The following is a 19,320-nucleotide window of genomic DNA, read 5'->3' as shown; positions in this document are numbered from 1 at the left end:
CAATGTTTAATAAAACAGGTTAATTAAAGTCGGCAACACACTCTGAAGTGAGCGCCATCTATTAAATGGTCGGTTAACTAACTTCAATGTTCGGTCGGTAAAACAGTTTCCTACCTTATCGGTCGAGTTGAAATTTTTGTCAGATTCCTACCTTACCGACTGCTGATAAAGTAGAAATCTGCATTACCGACCGAGCAGTTACCGACTGCAGGTACTTAGCCGAGATCAGAAACTGGGGTAGAAGCTCCCTAGCTATACTACTGTTACATCCCGAGCGAAAGGCGAGGTTGAATTTAATTTTAATTAATAAAATCAATTTTATAATTTTGGAGGAATGGTAGGCTGATTAAGTCAAGTTGGTAAAGCTTGACCATTTATTTTTATGTGAGAACGTTTGTTCCTATCGATCCTACGGGGGTCGTCTTTTAATTTATTTTACTATTAAATAATTGCCTTGACACTTATCGTTGTTAATTTAAATATGAATTTAGGTATATGAGAATCTCAATGAAGAATTTTATTGATATAAATGTTGTATAATTTATTAATATAAATGAATTAAATCAAAATGTTACAATAATGTTTTATGTTAAAAGATGTTGTTACAAGAATTGTGAATTTTAAAATATAGTACTTACAATTACCTCTGTTTAGAGGGCAGAAACAAATATAAATTGACAAGTTGGCACTTGTCCTTGACGCTGTGAGTTTTTACAACTCCTGAAAAGGAACGGTTGAGACTTCCTCACAGTTTTTTAGTTCGTAAACTCCGAAATGCACACACGTCACGTTTGCAAAATCGTTAAATTGAGAATACACTAATACGACGATTAACAATAAAATTTAATAAATGACAAGCTTACAAATCTGGCGATGATGATTACTTGCTCTAATACCGAACAACGAGTAAACATATACTGTTCGAGATGCAAGAGTTACAGTCGTAATAATTTTAAAGTAACCGAAGGGTCAAACTCACGATGGTAATTTCACGTTATGAAACGAACTATGAAATGATTCCGGAGCAAATGACAAATGACAATGCATTTGCATGGGTTTTTATACTAGAAAATCATCCTCAGTGGGAGTAAATAAGTTCAAAGATCACCCCATCTCCAAGCTTGACTCTTAGATCTTTCATAGAATTAAGACAATTCTCAGAACTTAGATGGACACCTGCATCCTGTATCGCATAGCGCAAGTATCGCTATTACATCGTCTACAAGCATCTTCCAATAGTACTACGCTCGAAAACTGTGCTTGCGCCTCGCTAAAGCATACATGAGTCATAAGTCCATTCGTTGCTAGAGAGTATTGTGCGTAATAGTGTCAAATGGCATAGGTATAATTTCTAGGAATTGCCTACCAACAGGCTTTCGATATTCAAGTCAAAGGTTAGCCTATGCTATTTGATACAAGTGAGAAATTGAACATTGCATAGAATTTTATACTTTATGCAGCTGCAAAAACAATTCCTAAGAATTAGCCAAAGAATTGCGTGGAAATCATATTAGGAAAGTTTTTATATTGAGCATTATTCATACTTTTGAATAATAGCGTTTTGTAATCTTAAAATATTGAAAATATGAGGTTTGTTATTTTGATAATAATAGGTAATTGAATTTTATATAATATTGCAAAAAGAAATAATTAATTTTGAAGAATTAGGGCGAAAACTAGTATAGATAGTTTTCGCTCTTCTTCAACAACCACACGCGATTCCTCAGCATAGCCCTTCTGTAGCGGGAGGTCACCTTCGGTGATGCATCTACTCGCTATATCTACCCACACAGCACAACATCTTACACCAGGCCTACAGCAGGCTTACATGTAAGGTTTGTAAGGTAACATCGTAAGCCCATAGTAGACTTACAGTAAACCTAAAATGTCCGCCTTACAGTAAGCTTACATGGTAGGGTCGAGGTAAGCTTACACGGTAAGGTCGAGGTAAGCTTACACGGTAAGGTCGAGGTAAGCTTACATGGTAGGGTCGAGGTAAGCTTACATGGTAGGGTCGAGGTAAGCTTACATGGTAGGGTCGAGGTAAGCTTACACGGTAAGGTCGAGGTAAGCTTATGAGTAAAGGCTGTGGTAAGGTTATTATTAAGTTGTAAGGTTGAGGTAAGGTTGTGGTAAGCTTACAAGGTAAGGCAAGTTATATTCAAATAATAATATTAATAATAAATAAATATTCAATAAAAAAATTTTTCTTTTGCCTTATTCTATTTTGGGAACCTATCATTTCGCAGAAAGTTTTGAAAACAAATTTGGGAGGAGTAGGATTCGAACCCGGGACCGAAGTATATACCTAACAACCTAACCAACTGAGCTAAACGGGGAACTGACAATGAGAAAAGTAATCTTGCATTTAAGGAGTTGATTATCTTCTTGGTTCCACTTTAAAAGTAAGATTACTTTTCTCATTGTCAGTTCCCCGTTTAGCTCAGTTGGTTAGGTTGTTAGGTATATACTTCGGTCCCGGGTTCGAATCCTACTCCTCCCAAATTTGTTTTCAAAACTTTCTGCGAAATGATAGGTTCCCAAAATAGAATAAGGCAAAAGAAAAATTTTTTTATTGAATATTTATTTATTATTAATATTATTATTTGAATATAACTTGCCTTACCTTGTAAGCTTACCACAACCTTACCTCAACCTTACAACTTAATAATAACCTTACCACAGCCTTTACTCATAAGCTTACCTCGACCTTACCGTGTAAGCTTACCTCGACCCTACCATGTAAGCTTACCTCGACCCTACCATGTAAGCTTACCTCGACCCTACCATGTAAGCTTACCTCGACCTTACCGTGTAAGCTTACCTCGACCTTACCGTGTAAGCTTACCTCGACCCTACCATGTAAGCTTACCTCGACCCTACCATGTAAGCTTACTGTAAGGCGGACATTTTAGGTTTACTGTAAGTCTACTATGGGCTTACGATGTTACCTTACAAACCTTACATGTAAGCCTGCTGTAGGCCTGGTGTAAGATGTTGTGCTGTGTGGGTATATTCACATATCCATGCCTGTACGCACTATATCTATATACATTGTTTGCTCGCGTCGAGTCATAGCATGCAGGCAGAGATATGCATATATATAGATATAGATACATGTAATGATATATATGAGTCAATGCTTCAATATAATATTAGAAATAATTATAATTTTAGATTATCAATTTTGAAAGATTGAGAGTAAAGCTTTGTTTACTATTATTTTTACTACTTATTATATGCGTATATAAATGAAATATATTTTAATATATTTTTAAAATTTTTGTTACTGGGATGTAACACTACTTACACTCCTGCTTAACCCCTTCGTGCCCAGGCAAAACTGAGCATATAAAAAAACGAAACTAAAGTGGTTCCTATAGTTTTTGGGTTCGCTGATTACGAATCTGGTGTTAGTTTTTGAAAATTCAAAATGGCGGATTCAATATGGCGGACGAAAAAATAAAAATTGTTCGGATTCGCTTGAAAATTGTCACTCGGGGGTTTTCGGGGTCGCTGATTACGAATCCGATATTAGTTTTTCAAAATTCAAAATGGCGGATCCAATATGGCGGACGAAAAATCAAAATTGTTTGGATTCGCTTGAAAATGGTTACACGCGGGTTTTCGGGGTCGCTGATTACGAATCCGATATTAGTTTCTCAAAATTCAAAATGGCGAATCCAATATGGCGGACGAAAAATCAAAATTGTTCGGATTCGCTTAAAAATGGTCACTCGGGGGTTTTCGGGGTCGCTGATTACGAATCCGATATTAGTTTCTCAAAATTCAAAATGGCGGATCCAATGTGGCGGACGAAAAAATTAAAATTGTTCGGATTTGCTTGAAAATTGTCACTCGGGGGTTTTCGGGGTCGCTGATTACGAATCCGATACTAGTTTTTCAAAATTCAAAATCGCGGATCCAATATGGCGGACGAAAAATCAAAATTGTTCGGATTCGCTTGAAAATGGTCACTGGGGAGTTTTCGGGGTCGCTGATTACGAATTTGGTATTAGTTTCTCAAAATTCAAAATGGCGAATCCAATATGGCGGACGAAAAATCAAAATTGTTCGGATTTGCTTAAAAATGGTCACTCGGGGGTTTTCGGGGTCGCTGATTACGAATCCGATATTAGTTTCTCAAAATTCAAAATGGCGGATCCAATGTGGCGGACGAAAAAATTAAAATTGTTCGGATTTGCTTGAAAATTGTCACTCGGGGGTTTTCGGGGTCGCTGATTACGAATCCGATACTAGTTTTTCAAAATTCAAAATCGCGGATCCAATATGGCGGACGAAAAATCAAAATTGTTCGGATTCGCTTGAAAATGGTCACTGGGTCGCTGATTACGAATTTGGTATTAGTTTCTCAAAATTCAAAATGGCGGATCCAATATGGCGGATGAAAAATCAAAATTGTTTGGATTCGCATGAAAATGGTTACTCGGGGGTTTTCGGGGTCGCTGATTACGAATCCGATATTAGTTTTTCAAAATGACGGATGCAATGTGATGGACGTATTTTTAAAAGTTATTAACAAAAAAAAATCCAACGCACTTCTTGAGGAACCTCAAGGGTGGTGTGGAAGGCCGTTACAGACATAAAAAAATAAACTTCTATTGCTGTTATACTTTTAACTTATTTTAATTTGTTTAATTTAAATTAGTTTCAATCGATTGTTAACGATTATTAAAAATTGATCTGCAACATTGGATTTAAGACTCAATTTTTGAAAACTAATACCAAATTCGTAATCAGCGACCCCGAAAACCCCCCAGTGACCATTTTCAAACGAATCCGAACAATTTTGATTTTTCGTCCGCCATATTGGATCCGCCATTTTGAATTTTGAGAAACTAATATCGGATTCGTAATCAGCGACCCCGAAAACCCCCGAGTGACCATTTTCAAGCGAATCCGAACAATTTTGATATTTCGTCCGCCATATTGGATCCGCCATTTTGAATTTTGAAAAACTAGTATCGGATTCGTAATCAGCGACCCCGAAAACCCCCGAGTGACAATTTTCAAGCAAATCCGAACAATTTTGATTTTTTCGTCCGCCATATTGGATCCGCCATTTTGAATTTTCAAAAACTAACACCGGATTCGTATTCAGCGACCCCAAAAACCCCCGAGTAACCAGTTTCAAGCGAATCTAAATTGTTTTAAAAATTCGTCATTTTTCATAATTATTTATATTTTTTTCTGAACAATATAAATTTTTAAACAAAATGTGAGTTCCATTTTTTGAAAGCTCTATCCTTCCTGAAAAAAATGCACCAAGTTTGAATAAAAAATATTTAATCTGTTTAGAGTTCTGGAGGTTTTTGTAGGTGGGACATATATGTCCCATGGGCACGAAAGGGTTAATTATATTTTTCCTGATCTTCGATTGATTTTTTTAATTCTATACAATCGAAATTATTCTAATAGAGAGTTGGAATTCTTCATAATAGGTACTTAACTTTAGAGGTGAGTGTTGCAAAAAATGTTGTATGATACACGTGCGTAAATCTGATTATACTCGTGTGATTTGCATCACTCGGCTTCGCCTCGTGCTGCAAACGTCACACTCGTATAATCACTCAATTTACGCACTTGTATCATAAATAACTATTTTTCACCAATATTTTTTATGAAACTATTAATTTTTTTGATAAAATATAATAATATAATTAATACTTTTTTCTCGATAAACGACCAGTTTTGCTTTCCGAAAAACTTCGAATACTAAAACTAAGATTTGAAGATGTTCGTCAAAATCTGGACTAACGACGATCCAGTCGTCTGAATAAGTGAACACCTGATCATGTCAACGACTTGGCAAGTTCATATCGCAATAAGACTTTGGAGTTGTCTTTTTAACAGATCCATCAGACGTTGAAACGTCGACGGTGTTCCCATTAGACCATATGGCATTCTGAGCCATTCAAAAAGTCCCTTGCCCTTAACGGCGAAAGCGGTATATTTTCTATTTGCCTCATCCATCGGTATCTGATGAAAAGCCTCACTCATATTTAAAGTCGAAACAATTTTAGCTTGATGCGATTGCGATAGAATCGAACGCATGTTATGCAAGGGATAAGCTAGCTTGTGCGTCTTTTTGTTCAACGTCTGATAATTTATACAAAACCTAAAACCACCGTAAGCTTTAGGAGCCACTACTAGGGAAAATGACCAGTCACTATTACTCCTTTGAATGTATTTTTTTAAACAATCGTTCGTCTTCCTGATCAATGAATTGCCTGACAACTTCACTTCGTCTATATGGTTTCTGAGGATGTGGAGTGTTATCATCCAATTGGATCACGTGTTTTAATGAATCATTCTCGCTTGTCGATTTTTTATCTATTTTGTCAAATTATTTATCTAGAAAATCTTTCAAATTTTCCGCTTCGTCACACGATAACGCTTTTAAAACGCTAAGTTCGGTACGCCGGCGTAATAACGAATAGTCATATTTACTGCCAACTAATGTTCACTTTTGTTGTGATTGGATCTACTTTTACTTTAAAGTTCAGCCAAAAATCCATTCCCAAAATCAAATCGTTGGAAAGTTCAGGAAGAACACTGAACCATTGGGGATTATAAATATCACCTATGTCGATCACGAAACCGGTACCATCGCTTTTTGCTCCCGAACATCTTAGTGAATTGATCGACTAAAGCATTAAAGTTATTAACAATATCAACCTCCCTTATAGCATTCTTTAATTCCTCAGAAAAATTGTCGGCACGGCCGATTTTTCCTTGAATGACATTGATGTCAGATTTTAAAGTATCTACCTTTTAAGAGACGTCTGCTTAAGGACCAAAAAGCATGGTAGGAGTAAAGACATTTCTAGCCCCGCCCCTACCCCGAGAGACGTATTCAAATCATCAAGAGATAACCTATCTTTATTTTGGAGGTTACCCTGCTTGAATCCTAATAAAAATTCACCTTAACGCGTAAGAACATGTTGTAAATTATTATTAGTCGCTGTTCCGTTACTGTTGCTAGTGTCCATTCTTTCACGCACGCGTATCATACAATATTTTTTGCAACAGCCACCTCTAAAGTTAAGTACCTATTATGAAGAATTCATTCCCCCACAGCACCGAATCTTTTTTAAATATTTCCTAAAGATTTCTTTGAAATGTTCGGAATATTTAATTGCAATGTTTAGTGAAAATTCTGTAAAGATTTAAATGTCCCGATTAAATAAATGTTTAGTGTGAAACTTTCCTAAATATTAAAATGAAATTTTCGCGCTAGACATTTATTCAAATGGGACATTTAAATCTTCGCACAATTTTCACTAAACATTGCAATTAAATATTCTGAACATTTCAAATGAATCTTTATGAAATCTTTAGGAAAGTTTCGGTGCTGTGGACAAGATAAAAAAAGCAGGAAGTCAAATAATTATGGGAAAATTTCTACATAAATGTTTAAAAATCAAAATTACACTTATTACTAAATATCTCACTTTATTTATTCACATGAAAAATTCTTTTTTTTAATTTTGTGGTTTTGTATGGTATTTTTTTTATCAAAAAAAGTTGAAAAAAATTTATTTTAAACAGAAGTAATAGATAAAAAAAATGTATTATTTTATCAAAAAAATTATTATTTTTGATAAAACAATTTTTTTAATCAATATTTACTTTAAAAAATAATGTTTTTTCAAACATATTTTTGAAAAAATGATTCATTTTTTCCAACAATATTTTTGATAAAAAAATAAATTTCTCACCAATATGTTTGTTTAAATAATAAATTTTTTTACCAATATTTCCATTTAAAATTAATATCTGTAACCTTTTCTTGATAAAAAAATTAATTTCATTCACCAATATTTTTAATAAAAAAAATTAATTTTTTCAACAATATTTTTGATAAAAAAATTCATTTTTTCAGACAAATTTTTGATAAAACAATTATTTTTTGCATGAATGTTTCTTTTAAGAATTAATCTTTCTTTAGCCATATTTTTGATAAAAAATAAAAAATTGTTGTTAAAAAAATTATTTTTTTACCAATATTTTTGATAATATATTCATTTTTTTGATAAAATAATACATTTTTACTAATATTTCCGTTTAATAAATAAGAGTTTTGCTTTTGATAAAAAAAATACAGAAAAAATTTAAAAAGAAAAAAAAGTTTGCCACCTACCTGCTAAAAAGCGCGTCTCTATTGATTTTATCGACAAATGTTCATAATAAACTGTATTAGATTGAAATTAATAAAAACGTTAAATTTTTATAATTATTTAACAATAATCATCTTAAAATGCATAAAACTTATTGATTTAAATAATTATACTGTCAGTTTCATCATTTTTTAATACATTTTAGACAGAATTTCAATCTCAACCTCGTTTTCTATGAATATTCCGCGAATTTCGTGGAGCATTCGCATCGGGGTTATAACAATTTTTTCACAAATCATATATATAAACACTAATTTACCTTTTTTTCATTTTTATATCATTTTTTTAACAATTTATCGATAAATTTTTAAAATTTTTTTTAACGTTTTACCTTTGTATTTTCTATCGTTTCAGAACAAATCTTTGAATCAATAATGTTTTTTAATTTCAGTAGATGAAAATAAATTAACACACAGTTATCCAAATATACAGTTTTAAGCGGGAAACTCGTGTAAACGCACGTTTTTTCAAGTTTTTTTTACAAAAAAGTGGTAAAATTTATTAAATTAAGGTAAACCATATCTTAAAGTATACAATATGAGCTATTAATATACATTTTTTTAAATAAAAATATTTCAAAATGGCGGCATTACAGGCGGTTGAAGTTGCATCTTTGGTTTTGCGCCGTGCATCCTACTGGTCTCAAATCTCAACTAAAATCGAAAAAAGAAATTTTTATCGTTAAAATACACAAATACGCTTTGCATGACGAAGAGAAAACTAAAAAAAAAATTGAAAATTTTGGACCATTTTGAATAAAAACTCACTTATTTTTTATAAACAATTACAGAAAACAATGTTTAAAAATTTTTTTTTTTAAAACAGCAGCTCGTCATGCTGTAGCCAGTAAGGTGAAAAAGATTTGTAGTAAGTGTCATGAAAATCGGATAAAAATTGTCAGAGCTGCATTGCACGGCGCGCAAAAAAACACGTTTTGAGAAAAACGCGTTTGAAGTTTTTATAACAGAAAAGTAGTGTTTAAAGAGAGTTACAGCTTTTAACTCTTAGTCAGCTATCCCAGGACCGTAAAATATTCCTTCTTCTTCTGCAAACAGACCCATTTTAGCCGCTGCCTCCTGTCTTTTTGCTGTTCTGGCCTCTTTTGTACTTGTAAGACTACGGCGATTTTGTCTTAATATTCGGTCTTTCATTTGTTCATCTGCGATTGCCTTGCAGTAAATGCCGATTTGCAAGTCCAGATCATTCATAACATTTAAAATGAAGTTGTACCCGTCGTTGAACATACCTCCTGACAAAAAAGCAGCTATTTCGATGATTTTCCGGCCGCAGTTTAGATGTTTGGGAGCCAAGTGCCACACTGTTGCATTGAAGGATTCGTTTGCGTTCTGCGTGTATCCTCCCAAACATCTTGTAAGCAAATCGTCCTGGGACAAATCTTTGTATATTGGAAAGATATGTTTCTGTACATCAGGATGCAGAGGCGGAAGATGAACATAAGATTTTTTTGTTTTTGTAGCTTCAGCGACGCGATAAGTGCACCAGGAATCGGCACCTGGGGACAGAACTGGTGCTGCGGTTTTTTGTTTGTCGATATCATGTGGTAATAAGTGGCGAATATAGCGTTTTTCATATCATCCTTAGAGTTTGAATTTCTTCGAATAGCAAGTCCATAGTATTTAGTCAATTTTTTTATTAATGCATCTCTTAGCTTTCCTCTTCCACCGAGTTTTGCTGTTTTTTTAATATTACGTAGTCAGGTGCCCAACCTCTTTTCAACGTAGCCAACGCATTCCTTCTTAATCGGAGTAAGATCTTCCCCATAAGGTTTATCGTCTACAATAGCTTTGAAGATCTTTACGTCTCCATCTCCAATATAATTGCTGTATTTCACTCCAAATTTTTCTTCTGATCTTCGAAACATTTCAAGCATGGAATCAACCTCCATTTTTCCAGCAGATCCTTCATGGTTTATAGGACAGTTCTCTTTGTGCATTTCATATTCTAGTTCCTCTTTTGAGTTTTGATTAAAATAGGTGCAGGTTTGACAATAACTACCTTTTACTACTAAATCGATTACTTTGCCAGTGTGATAAGCAATTAGCGTTGTAACACCGAAAAGAGATGAAAAACCTCTTTTTTCTAAGAACCGTCTCCACTAACACTCAAATTTAAACAGGGTAGCTCTTTTTTCTCATTTAGTTGAATTTCTTCTTGAAAAGCTTTTTGGCAAGAAAGTTCGAACAATTTTTTACTGGATACATAAATATGCTGCACTATACCTTCGTAACACGTTTGCCTTACTTTTCCCAAATCCATAATACCACAAAAAATATTAATACCTGCTCTGGCAACTCCCAAAAATCTCATAGCAAGGACGATTCGCCTGTTAATTTCAAAACTGTTACGAATAAATGGCCCAGAATTGATGAACATAGTACCGCACTTGCACTTGACGAATATTTTAAATCCCAGTCCTCTATCTCCCGACTGTCCGAAGAATAAATTATGTTTACACTTTCTGCAAACAGCTATATCAGATATAGCAGCAAAAACACTAACAAACTCAATTATACGGTAGCAAAAACTCAAATTAACTCTAATGTCGGCGTTAGATGTTTTCATTTTTCCAGCTGAGCTACTTGTTTCTTCGTCATTAAACAATTCATATTCTTCTTCTTCTTCCTGCAAATTTGATTCCTTACTTGGTTGCTTTCCACAACGACGACGATTTGGTCGATAATTTGGTTTATTTTTAATTGTTTTACGACTCATTTCGATTAAATATAAAGCACGAAAACTAAAAACCGACGACACAGTACAATAAACACAAGATGCACAAACAGCCTGCAATTTCTTAACTATTTCCTTGAAGACGTTATGTCTTCAAAAATAACTATAGCACTAACACAAATATTTACTATCTCTTGCCAATAATGCCTGCTACTGGCAAAAAATTAAATTTTGTTGCTAAAAAAGCAAAATGACGACCTCGATACTATGATGGCTGATCAGCTAGCGCAGATCACCTTACAAATTAATCCCTTACATCGTACCCTTAATGAGGTTTCTGAACGTGTGGAAAAAATTGAATCGATTATATCCCGTATGGCTCAACAATAGACTTGATAACTGCATTGATAAAGTGGTGTTAGATTGCATGAAGGAAGTGGAAGATCGCAATATTCGCAAGTCAAATATTTTAATTTTTAATATTCGTGAGATTGTGCCTGAAACTGACGTAAATCATGACAAAAATTTTGTTTCTAATTTTTAAACTTTTATCTCCTGATAATATTCCATCTTTTAGATTAATAACTCATATTGGTAAACAGCAGATGGCTCCACGACCACGTCCATTGCGAGTGACATTCACTCATTCACTGTCCACTGTAGAATAGCCACCACCTCTCGCGCTGTGAACGATTCGACTATTGATAGTGTGTGTTCTCCGTGTGATTTACCTCGCGCATGTGAAATTGGTGCCTCACCATGTGACTCCCCACCCGATAACCAACAGTCTTCATCGAGTGCTGGATCATCTGACACCTGTATATATTATCAGAATGTCAGAGGACTTAGAACTAAATTAATCTCTTTAAAACGAATTTTTCCAACGCTTTCTTATAATATATTTATTTTTACTGAAACGTGGCTCACTTCTTCTTTTAATTCTATTGAACTGGGTCTAACAAATTTCAATATTTTTCGCTGTGACAGAAGTAAGATCACCAGTGTTTTTTCGCGCAGTGGTGGGGTTCTTATTGCTTGCGGCACTTCGTTGCATGCATCTCCCCTTTCCACGAATGTTAATAACATAGAACATGTGTTTATTAAATTCACTCGCAGTTCTACTACTTATATATTGGGAACGTTTTATATACCACCAAATTCAAGTTTACTTATTTACACGTCGGTCTGCTCTATTCTTGAGAACTTGCATACTTCGAATCCTTATGCTATTCTATGTGTATTTGGTTACTTTAATTTGCCTTCTGTGATGTGGACTTTCGAACCTCAAGATGGGCCTTCATGTGTTCCTATGACAGGATCGTCGCGACTTTGTAGTGTAATAGATAATCACTTGTCTGAATCTTTCGCTTATTTAAATCTTGTTCAAGTGAATACTTTTGTTAACTCCGTAGGATCGGTACTGGACCTAGTTCTCTATAATTCTCTTAACTACACTTTAGAACAATCTATTGATCCTATTCTACCTGTGGATAAATTATCATCCCCCCTTGACATTTACAATACATAATTTTATCGCGCCTAGTGTTAGTGCTTTTTCTAGTCAGCGTCATTTTAAATACAATTTTGATAAAGCTATTTTAGATGGGATTTTAAATTTTCTTGGTAATGTTGACTGGGATCTCGTACTGAACACTACAAATATTGATAAAGCTGTCGACGTTTTTTACAACCATGTATACAATGCTTTTAATTTATTTATACCAATTAAGGCTACTAAAGTTGATAATTATCAAAATTGCTCATAAAAAGTTCAAATGCACTAATGATCCTCTAGACTATTTTGAGTTCTCTGATCTACGTAAAAAATGTAAATCATTATCTATTTCAACTTTTAATAATTATATATCTCGCGTCGAAAATTCAGTAATATCTAATTAAAACAGTTTTGGAATTTTGTAAATTCCTTTCGTCATGAGACTCGTATTCCAAATAATGTTTATCTTGGCAATGTTTTTGCGAGTAATAATGCTGATATTGCAAATTGCTTTTGTACGCATTTTAGCTCTGTCTATTCAATTCCCTCGACTAATATTTCAGCATCTGATTTTGATTTTCCGAACAATTGTCATATTAATAATTTTACGATAAGCGATTCAATGATTCTGTCTAAACTTAAGAGCCTTGACGTTAAGAAAGGTGCAGGTCCTGATCACATTCCTCCTGATCTGATGAGATCATGTTGATCTGTTTTTGTAAAACCTTTGTTTTTCTTATTTAACAAGTCTTTATTAACTGGTATTTTCCCGCTAATTTGTAAAAGAGGAATTATAGTTCCGATCCATAAGGATGGTGACAAGAGTAATGCTGCGAATTACCGTCCAATAACTAACCTTAGCGTGATCCCTAAAATTTTCGAAAGTATTGTGTTTGTTATTTTTTATAGTCAAATTGAAAATTTAATAGTTGAGGAGCAGCATGGTTTCATGAGGCGCAGATCTGTCATCACAAATCTTACGCTATTTACTAATTTTATTTCTTTGAATTTGGATGACGGTACTCAGGTGGATGCTGTGTATACTGATTTCTCTAAGGCTTTTGATAGGGTCGACTATGCAATTCTGGTGGCAAAGCTTGAGGCTTTGGGGTTTTCTCACGATTTACTGACTTGGATAAAGAGTTATCTTTCCGATAGATTTTTATCAGTCCGTATAGGATACGATCACTAGGATGTTTTTATGGCCACTTCTGGAGTTCCACAAGGATCACATCTTGGTCCTCTTTTTTTTTGCTTTTTATAAATGATACTAGCCAATTATTTAAAAATAGTTTCTTTCTCCTTTTCGCTGACGATCTTAAAATTTTTAAAACTATTACTTGTTCTAAAGATTGTAAGGATCTTCAAGCTGACCTTGCTGGGCTCCACAACTGGTCAGTCGATAACAAACTCTATCTTAATGTAAATAAATGTAACATTATATCATTTACAAGACAAAAAAAGCATATCGAGTATGAATATAAAATTGATACTGAGCTTGTTACTAGAGTCACCTCGGTACGCGACCTGTGAGTGACTTTGGACTCTGGGATGGATTTCAGATTGCACATTGGAAATGTTATTAATAAGGCTAATGGAGTCTTGGGTCTTGTCACTAGGAATGCATCGCGTTTTAAAAATTTCTTGGCAATAAAAATACTTTACTTTTCTTTAGTCAGACCTATCATTGAGTTTGCTTTAGTGATTTGGTCGCCCTATCAAGAAGTTTATGTTGCCGATCTGGAGCGTGTTCAAAACAAATTTCTGCTATTTTCTGCGTGACAGACCGGTTTGCATTACGATTTTTATGCACACGATTATTCTGAACTGAGAGGGATTCTGGGCATGCCTTTGCTTCAACATAGATTTTTATACCATGACTTAGTCTTCTTGTTTAAAATTATTAACTGATTTATAAATTGTTCTCCCATTTTGTCTCTATTAAAATTTTCAGTTCCTTTTAGACCTGTCCGAAATCCTTTTCTGTTCAGACAATCGTTTCACAGAACTGTACATTGCGATAATTCAGTCTTAATAAGGCTAAGTACGGAGGGAAATCAGTATCACAATAGTGTCGATTTTTACTGTTTATCTTTTAGTTCATTTACCACAAACTTGCGAACTATTATTTTTGGATCAAATATTTAGCTTCATAGCTTCGTATTAATTTAATTTGTTATTTACGTTTAATATTTTTTTCTCACCATCTTATATGTAGTACGATTAATTTTTTCTCATATTTTTACTTTCAAAAATTTGTCTTTCAAAGTAAGGAAAAATTTAGGAAAAATTCGGAGCCTAGAAAAATTCATTTTTTACTTTATAAAATTAGTTTTTCAACGATCGGAAAATTTGGGAAAAATCAGGGCTAAGAATAATTCATCTTTTTCATTTTAAAATTATTTTTTCAAAGTACGTGAAAATTTGGGAAAAATTCGGACCAAGAAAAATTAATTTTTTTTCATTTCTTTACTTTTTAAAATTTGTCTCTCAAAGTACGGGAAAATTTGGGAAAATTCTGGGTCAAGAAAAATTCATTTTTTCGCATTTTTAGGGTTCCGTACTCGAAGGGGAACCCTATTAATGAGACTAGTGAAGCAAGTCATGTACGCCCCCCCTAGCGGCCACACGAATTTATCTAGAGGGCTGAAATTTGGTACACATATGTATTTTGACGTGTAGATTACAGAAAAAATATAACGAATCTCATAGGAATTGATTATCATAGCGTTGTCAATGAAAAACCATGGATTTTTACGAAAAATCCCTAAAAATGACTATGTACCCCCCCTCCCTGGTGGCCACATTTTTTCACATAGAGAGCTCAAATTTGGTATACTTATGTATTTTTACGTGAAAATTGCAGGAAAAATATAACGAACATGATTCGGATCGATTTACATAGCGTTGTCAAGGAAAAATCAAAAATTTTGAAAAAAAGCGTTTAATCCTCCTAGCGCACACACTATTTGACCAAGACAGTTCATATTTGGTATACATGCGTATTTTTCGTATAGATTACAGGAAAAATGTAGCGAGCACGATTGGAATTGATGATCATATTGTTTTTAAGGAAAACTCATATTTTTAGAAAAAATCATTGATTTTTCGAATAAAAAAAGAAGAAAACTTAATCTCAAGGGATTCAAATTTATACATTTTAACGTATTTTTACGTGTAGAATCCAAGAAACTTATAGTGAGCATGATTGGAGTTGATAATCATAGCGTTTTCAAGGAAAAACTGATCATTTTCGATAAATGTGACTATAAGTTTCTATCTATGTGTTTTCATGCTCACATTACAGGAAAAATTAAGCAAAATTGAAATTTTCCACCTGCCTTCACTCTTTAACACCTTTAAATTTTAGGTTTAAGGGTACGGAACCCTCGGTTTTAATGGGAGTGTAACTCGCACTTGTCCGATTTTTTTTAGTTTATAAAATTAGTTTTTCAAACTACGCCAAAAATCGTGTATAATACGAGAATAAAATAACCATTTTTTAAATGTTTCTACTTTAATGAATTTGTTCAATTATTGCGAAAATTTGAGAAAATTCCATGATATGAAAAAAAAGTTTTCTCAATTTTTTGCTTCGAAATATTTGTTTTAATTTGCGACAAAAATTTGGAAAAATGCGTCTTAAAAAGAAATTATTATTTTACTTTAAAAATTTGGTTTTTAGAGTACGTCGGAAATTATGATAAAATATGGATTAAAAAAATAATATTATTTAATATTTATAATTGCTTCTTTTGTAAGTGTTTTTTAATTTTAATAAAGATTGGAGAATTTATTTTAAACGTTGACTTTTTTCCATCTGTAGCGACCATGGTTTGCGCGCTTTTACTTCTTGCCCTGAGTTTTTGTTGACTTTTTGTGATTGCTAAAAGTTTTTCAGCCAAAAATGTTTTAATGGACAAAGTTTGATTTTTATTGGTATTTTTATTTAAAAATAAACTATAAAATAATTTAAATGAATTTTATTTTTTATGCTAAAAATCTGTGATGATATATAATTATTAATGTTAAAATAAATTGAAAGGATAATATGTGGATGTAAAATAGAAATGTCAAAAATATTTCGTAAATTTGGCAACAGCCCTTTTACTTTGATTTACATTTGGCAACCTCGAATGATTAACTTCGTGCCTTTTTCTTATCTATTTTGATAGTTCAATCTATTGGAAACCTTTGAAATATAAACACACATATTTCCAGAATAAAAGTGTTGCTTTATTCTAAAGTTCCCACTTCCCCATCCACCTTAATAATCAACAGGTTGTGGACCCAGATCGCGTCTTTATGTAAATGCGTGGGTGCAATAATTAACCCATTAACGACCGCCAGGACGAAAAATTACAGTAATAAAATAGTAGATCAGTAATAAAAAATGTGTTCGATTTCAATATAAAGTGAAGTAATTCGAAATCAACGACCCCAAAAACTCAATAAGTATTGATTTTCAAGCAAATTTGGTGAATTTTAAAATTTGTAGGCTATTTTGAATCCGCCATGTTGAATTATTAAAAAGTAACTTCAGATTCGTAACCGGCGACCCCAAAAACCCCCGAGTAACAAATTTCAGATAAATCCATTGAGTTTTTGAAATAATTGTTCGCCATATTGGATCCGCCATTTTGAATTATTGAAAAGTAACTTCAGATTCGTAACCGGCGACCCCAAAAACCCCCGAGTAACAAATTTCAGATAAATCCATTGAGTTTTTGAAAAAATTGTCCGCCATATTGGATCCGCCATGTTGAATTATTAAAAAGTAACTTCAGATTCGTAACCGGCGACCCCAAAAACCCCCGAGTAACAAATTTCAGATAAATCCATTGAGTTTTTGAAAAAATTGTCCGCCATATTGGATCCGCCATTTTGAATTTTTGAAAACTTATACCGTATTCGTGTTAAGTGACCCAAAAACATAAGTATATAGTGCAGAAATAAAAATAATTCATCAATATATTATTTTTTGCAAAATAGTATTTTTTAAATCTTTTTTAGTGGAATATCGCCATTTTGTCGTTCGCCATCTTAAATTTTGAAATTCACAACTATATAGTTTTGTAGCTGGGTATTCGAGGACGCGATATTTTGGGTTCCGGAGCAAATTAACTGTCGTTTTCCATGTCAAAATATTTTTTGAATAAAAATTTTTTTGCAGAAAATCATGTTTTTTTGCAATAAAATTGTTATAAATATTAAGGATTTAAATATAATTAAATTTGGACTTCAGAATCGAAAAGAGCGATAAATTTTACGTTAGAAATGGGCTATCCTGAATTTTTTGAATTATTTTTTCATATAAAATAACAGCTGCTAAGTGAAGGTAAATTTTTCGTCCTGGCGGTCGTTAATGGGTTAAAGTACTAAAGAGTATTCTGTGAATAGTGTTCTAAAATCTCATTACCACGTGTGACATTGAGAAAGGACAAAGTCTAAAAATTAGTGGACAAGGTTTATATGCAATCGATAGACTCGATAGTGAAAATTATGCAGTATGGTCGGTGCAAATGAAAAGCGTCTTGGTGCATGCTGATCTATGGTCTGTGGTCTGCGGAAGATTCATCAAAACGGAAGAAAGCACTCCTCAACAAAATGCAGATTACGATAGAAAGGATGAAAAAGCACTAGCCAGCATAACTTTAAGTATGAAACCGTCGGATATAATTCTGATTAAAAATTGTAAAACTTCTAAGAAAGCTTAGAAAGGCACCGCGAGAAAAATAATGCTAATTAAAAAACTACTGCGTCTGAGTCTTACCGAATGTGTAGATGTACAAAAGTATATGAACGAATTCTCAGATTTAGTTGAGAAATTAGTCGAAATTGGTTTGAATATCGATGATGATATTTTAACGCTTCTTCTACTTTCGGGTCTCGGAAAGTCATTTGAAGGTTTTGTTGTCGCGATCAAAACGCGCGATAATTTACCAAGTCTCAGTGATTTGAAAATAAAACTCATCGAAGAAGGAGAGAGACAGAAAGGAAACAGTGACTCATCTTCGGATATACAGCAAGTGTTTGTGTCTCGTACTCAAAAGAGTAATCAGAAACAAAATTCACACAAGGATTTCAAACGAAAGAAAAACAGAAAATGTTATAAGTGCGGTAAACCCGGACACCTCGCTGTTCAGTGTAGTGAAAATAAAAGTGAAACTAAGAAAGAGAACGAAAAGGACAAAGTTTTAGTGCGGAAAATTATCGTCATAAATTACAAAACGTTTTGTACGTGAAAGATTTACAAACTAATTTTATCTCGGTTTCGAAAGCTCTTGAACAGGGTTTCAAAGTGAGTTTCGAAGGAAAGCACGCGTATTTAAAAGACAAAAAGGATTCGATAATTCTAAAAGCGAAAGATTGCAACAATCTGTTTATTGCTGATATTAAAACGAATCAGTGTTTGTTTTCAGACGCGAAAAACAGTGAGACAATAAAATGGCATAACCGGCTTGGACACTTAAACTTTAGTAGTTTAAAAGAAATGTCATCGAAAAACATTGTACATGGATTGAAGTTATCCGAAAAAATTACAAACGCGGAAGACTCTGTATGTGAAACATGCGCGAAAAGTAAAATCAGTGTAAAACCTTTTCCGAAAAAATAGCAAAATCGAGCAAATGAACTCTTAAGTTTAGTGCATACTGACATTTGTGGACCGATAAACAAAACATCGACAGGCGGTTATGTATTCGTGTATTTTTTGAAAACGAGAGATGAGATTTTCGCGGCGTTTAAAGACTTCGTTGTTTTTGCGGAAGAACAGTGCGGAAAGAAATTGAAAACAATTCGAAGCGATAACGGTCGTGAATATCTTAGTCGGGAATTCGAAGATTTCTTGACTGCAAGAGGTATTAAAAGACTATTGAGTGTCGCGTACACCCCACAACAAAACGGTATGGCGGAACAAGCGAATAGGACTCT

General features: G+C 33.5%; 1 pseudogene; it reads right to left on the bottom strand.

The window, feature by feature from the left end:
- Positions 1-9,205: 9,205 nt before the first annotated feature.
- Positions 9,206-9,792, bottom strand: LOC127284042 (uncharacterized; annotated as a pseudogene).
- Between the last annotated feature and the right edge of the window lie 9,528 nt (positions 9,793-19,320).

Source organism: Leptopilina boulardi, unplaced genomic scaffold, assembly GCF_019393585.1.
Source record: "Leptopilina boulardi isolate dan_hultmark-lab unplaced genomic scaffold, ZJU_Lbou_2.1 LbouV2_317, whole genome shotgun sequence".
Taxonomy (NCBI): domain Eukaryota; kingdom Metazoa; phylum Arthropoda; class Insecta; order Hymenoptera; family Figitidae; genus Leptopilina; species Leptopilina boulardi.
The sequence above is the reverse complement of the archived record's forward strand: the minus strand, read 5'-3'. Positions and strand labels throughout refer to the sequence as shown.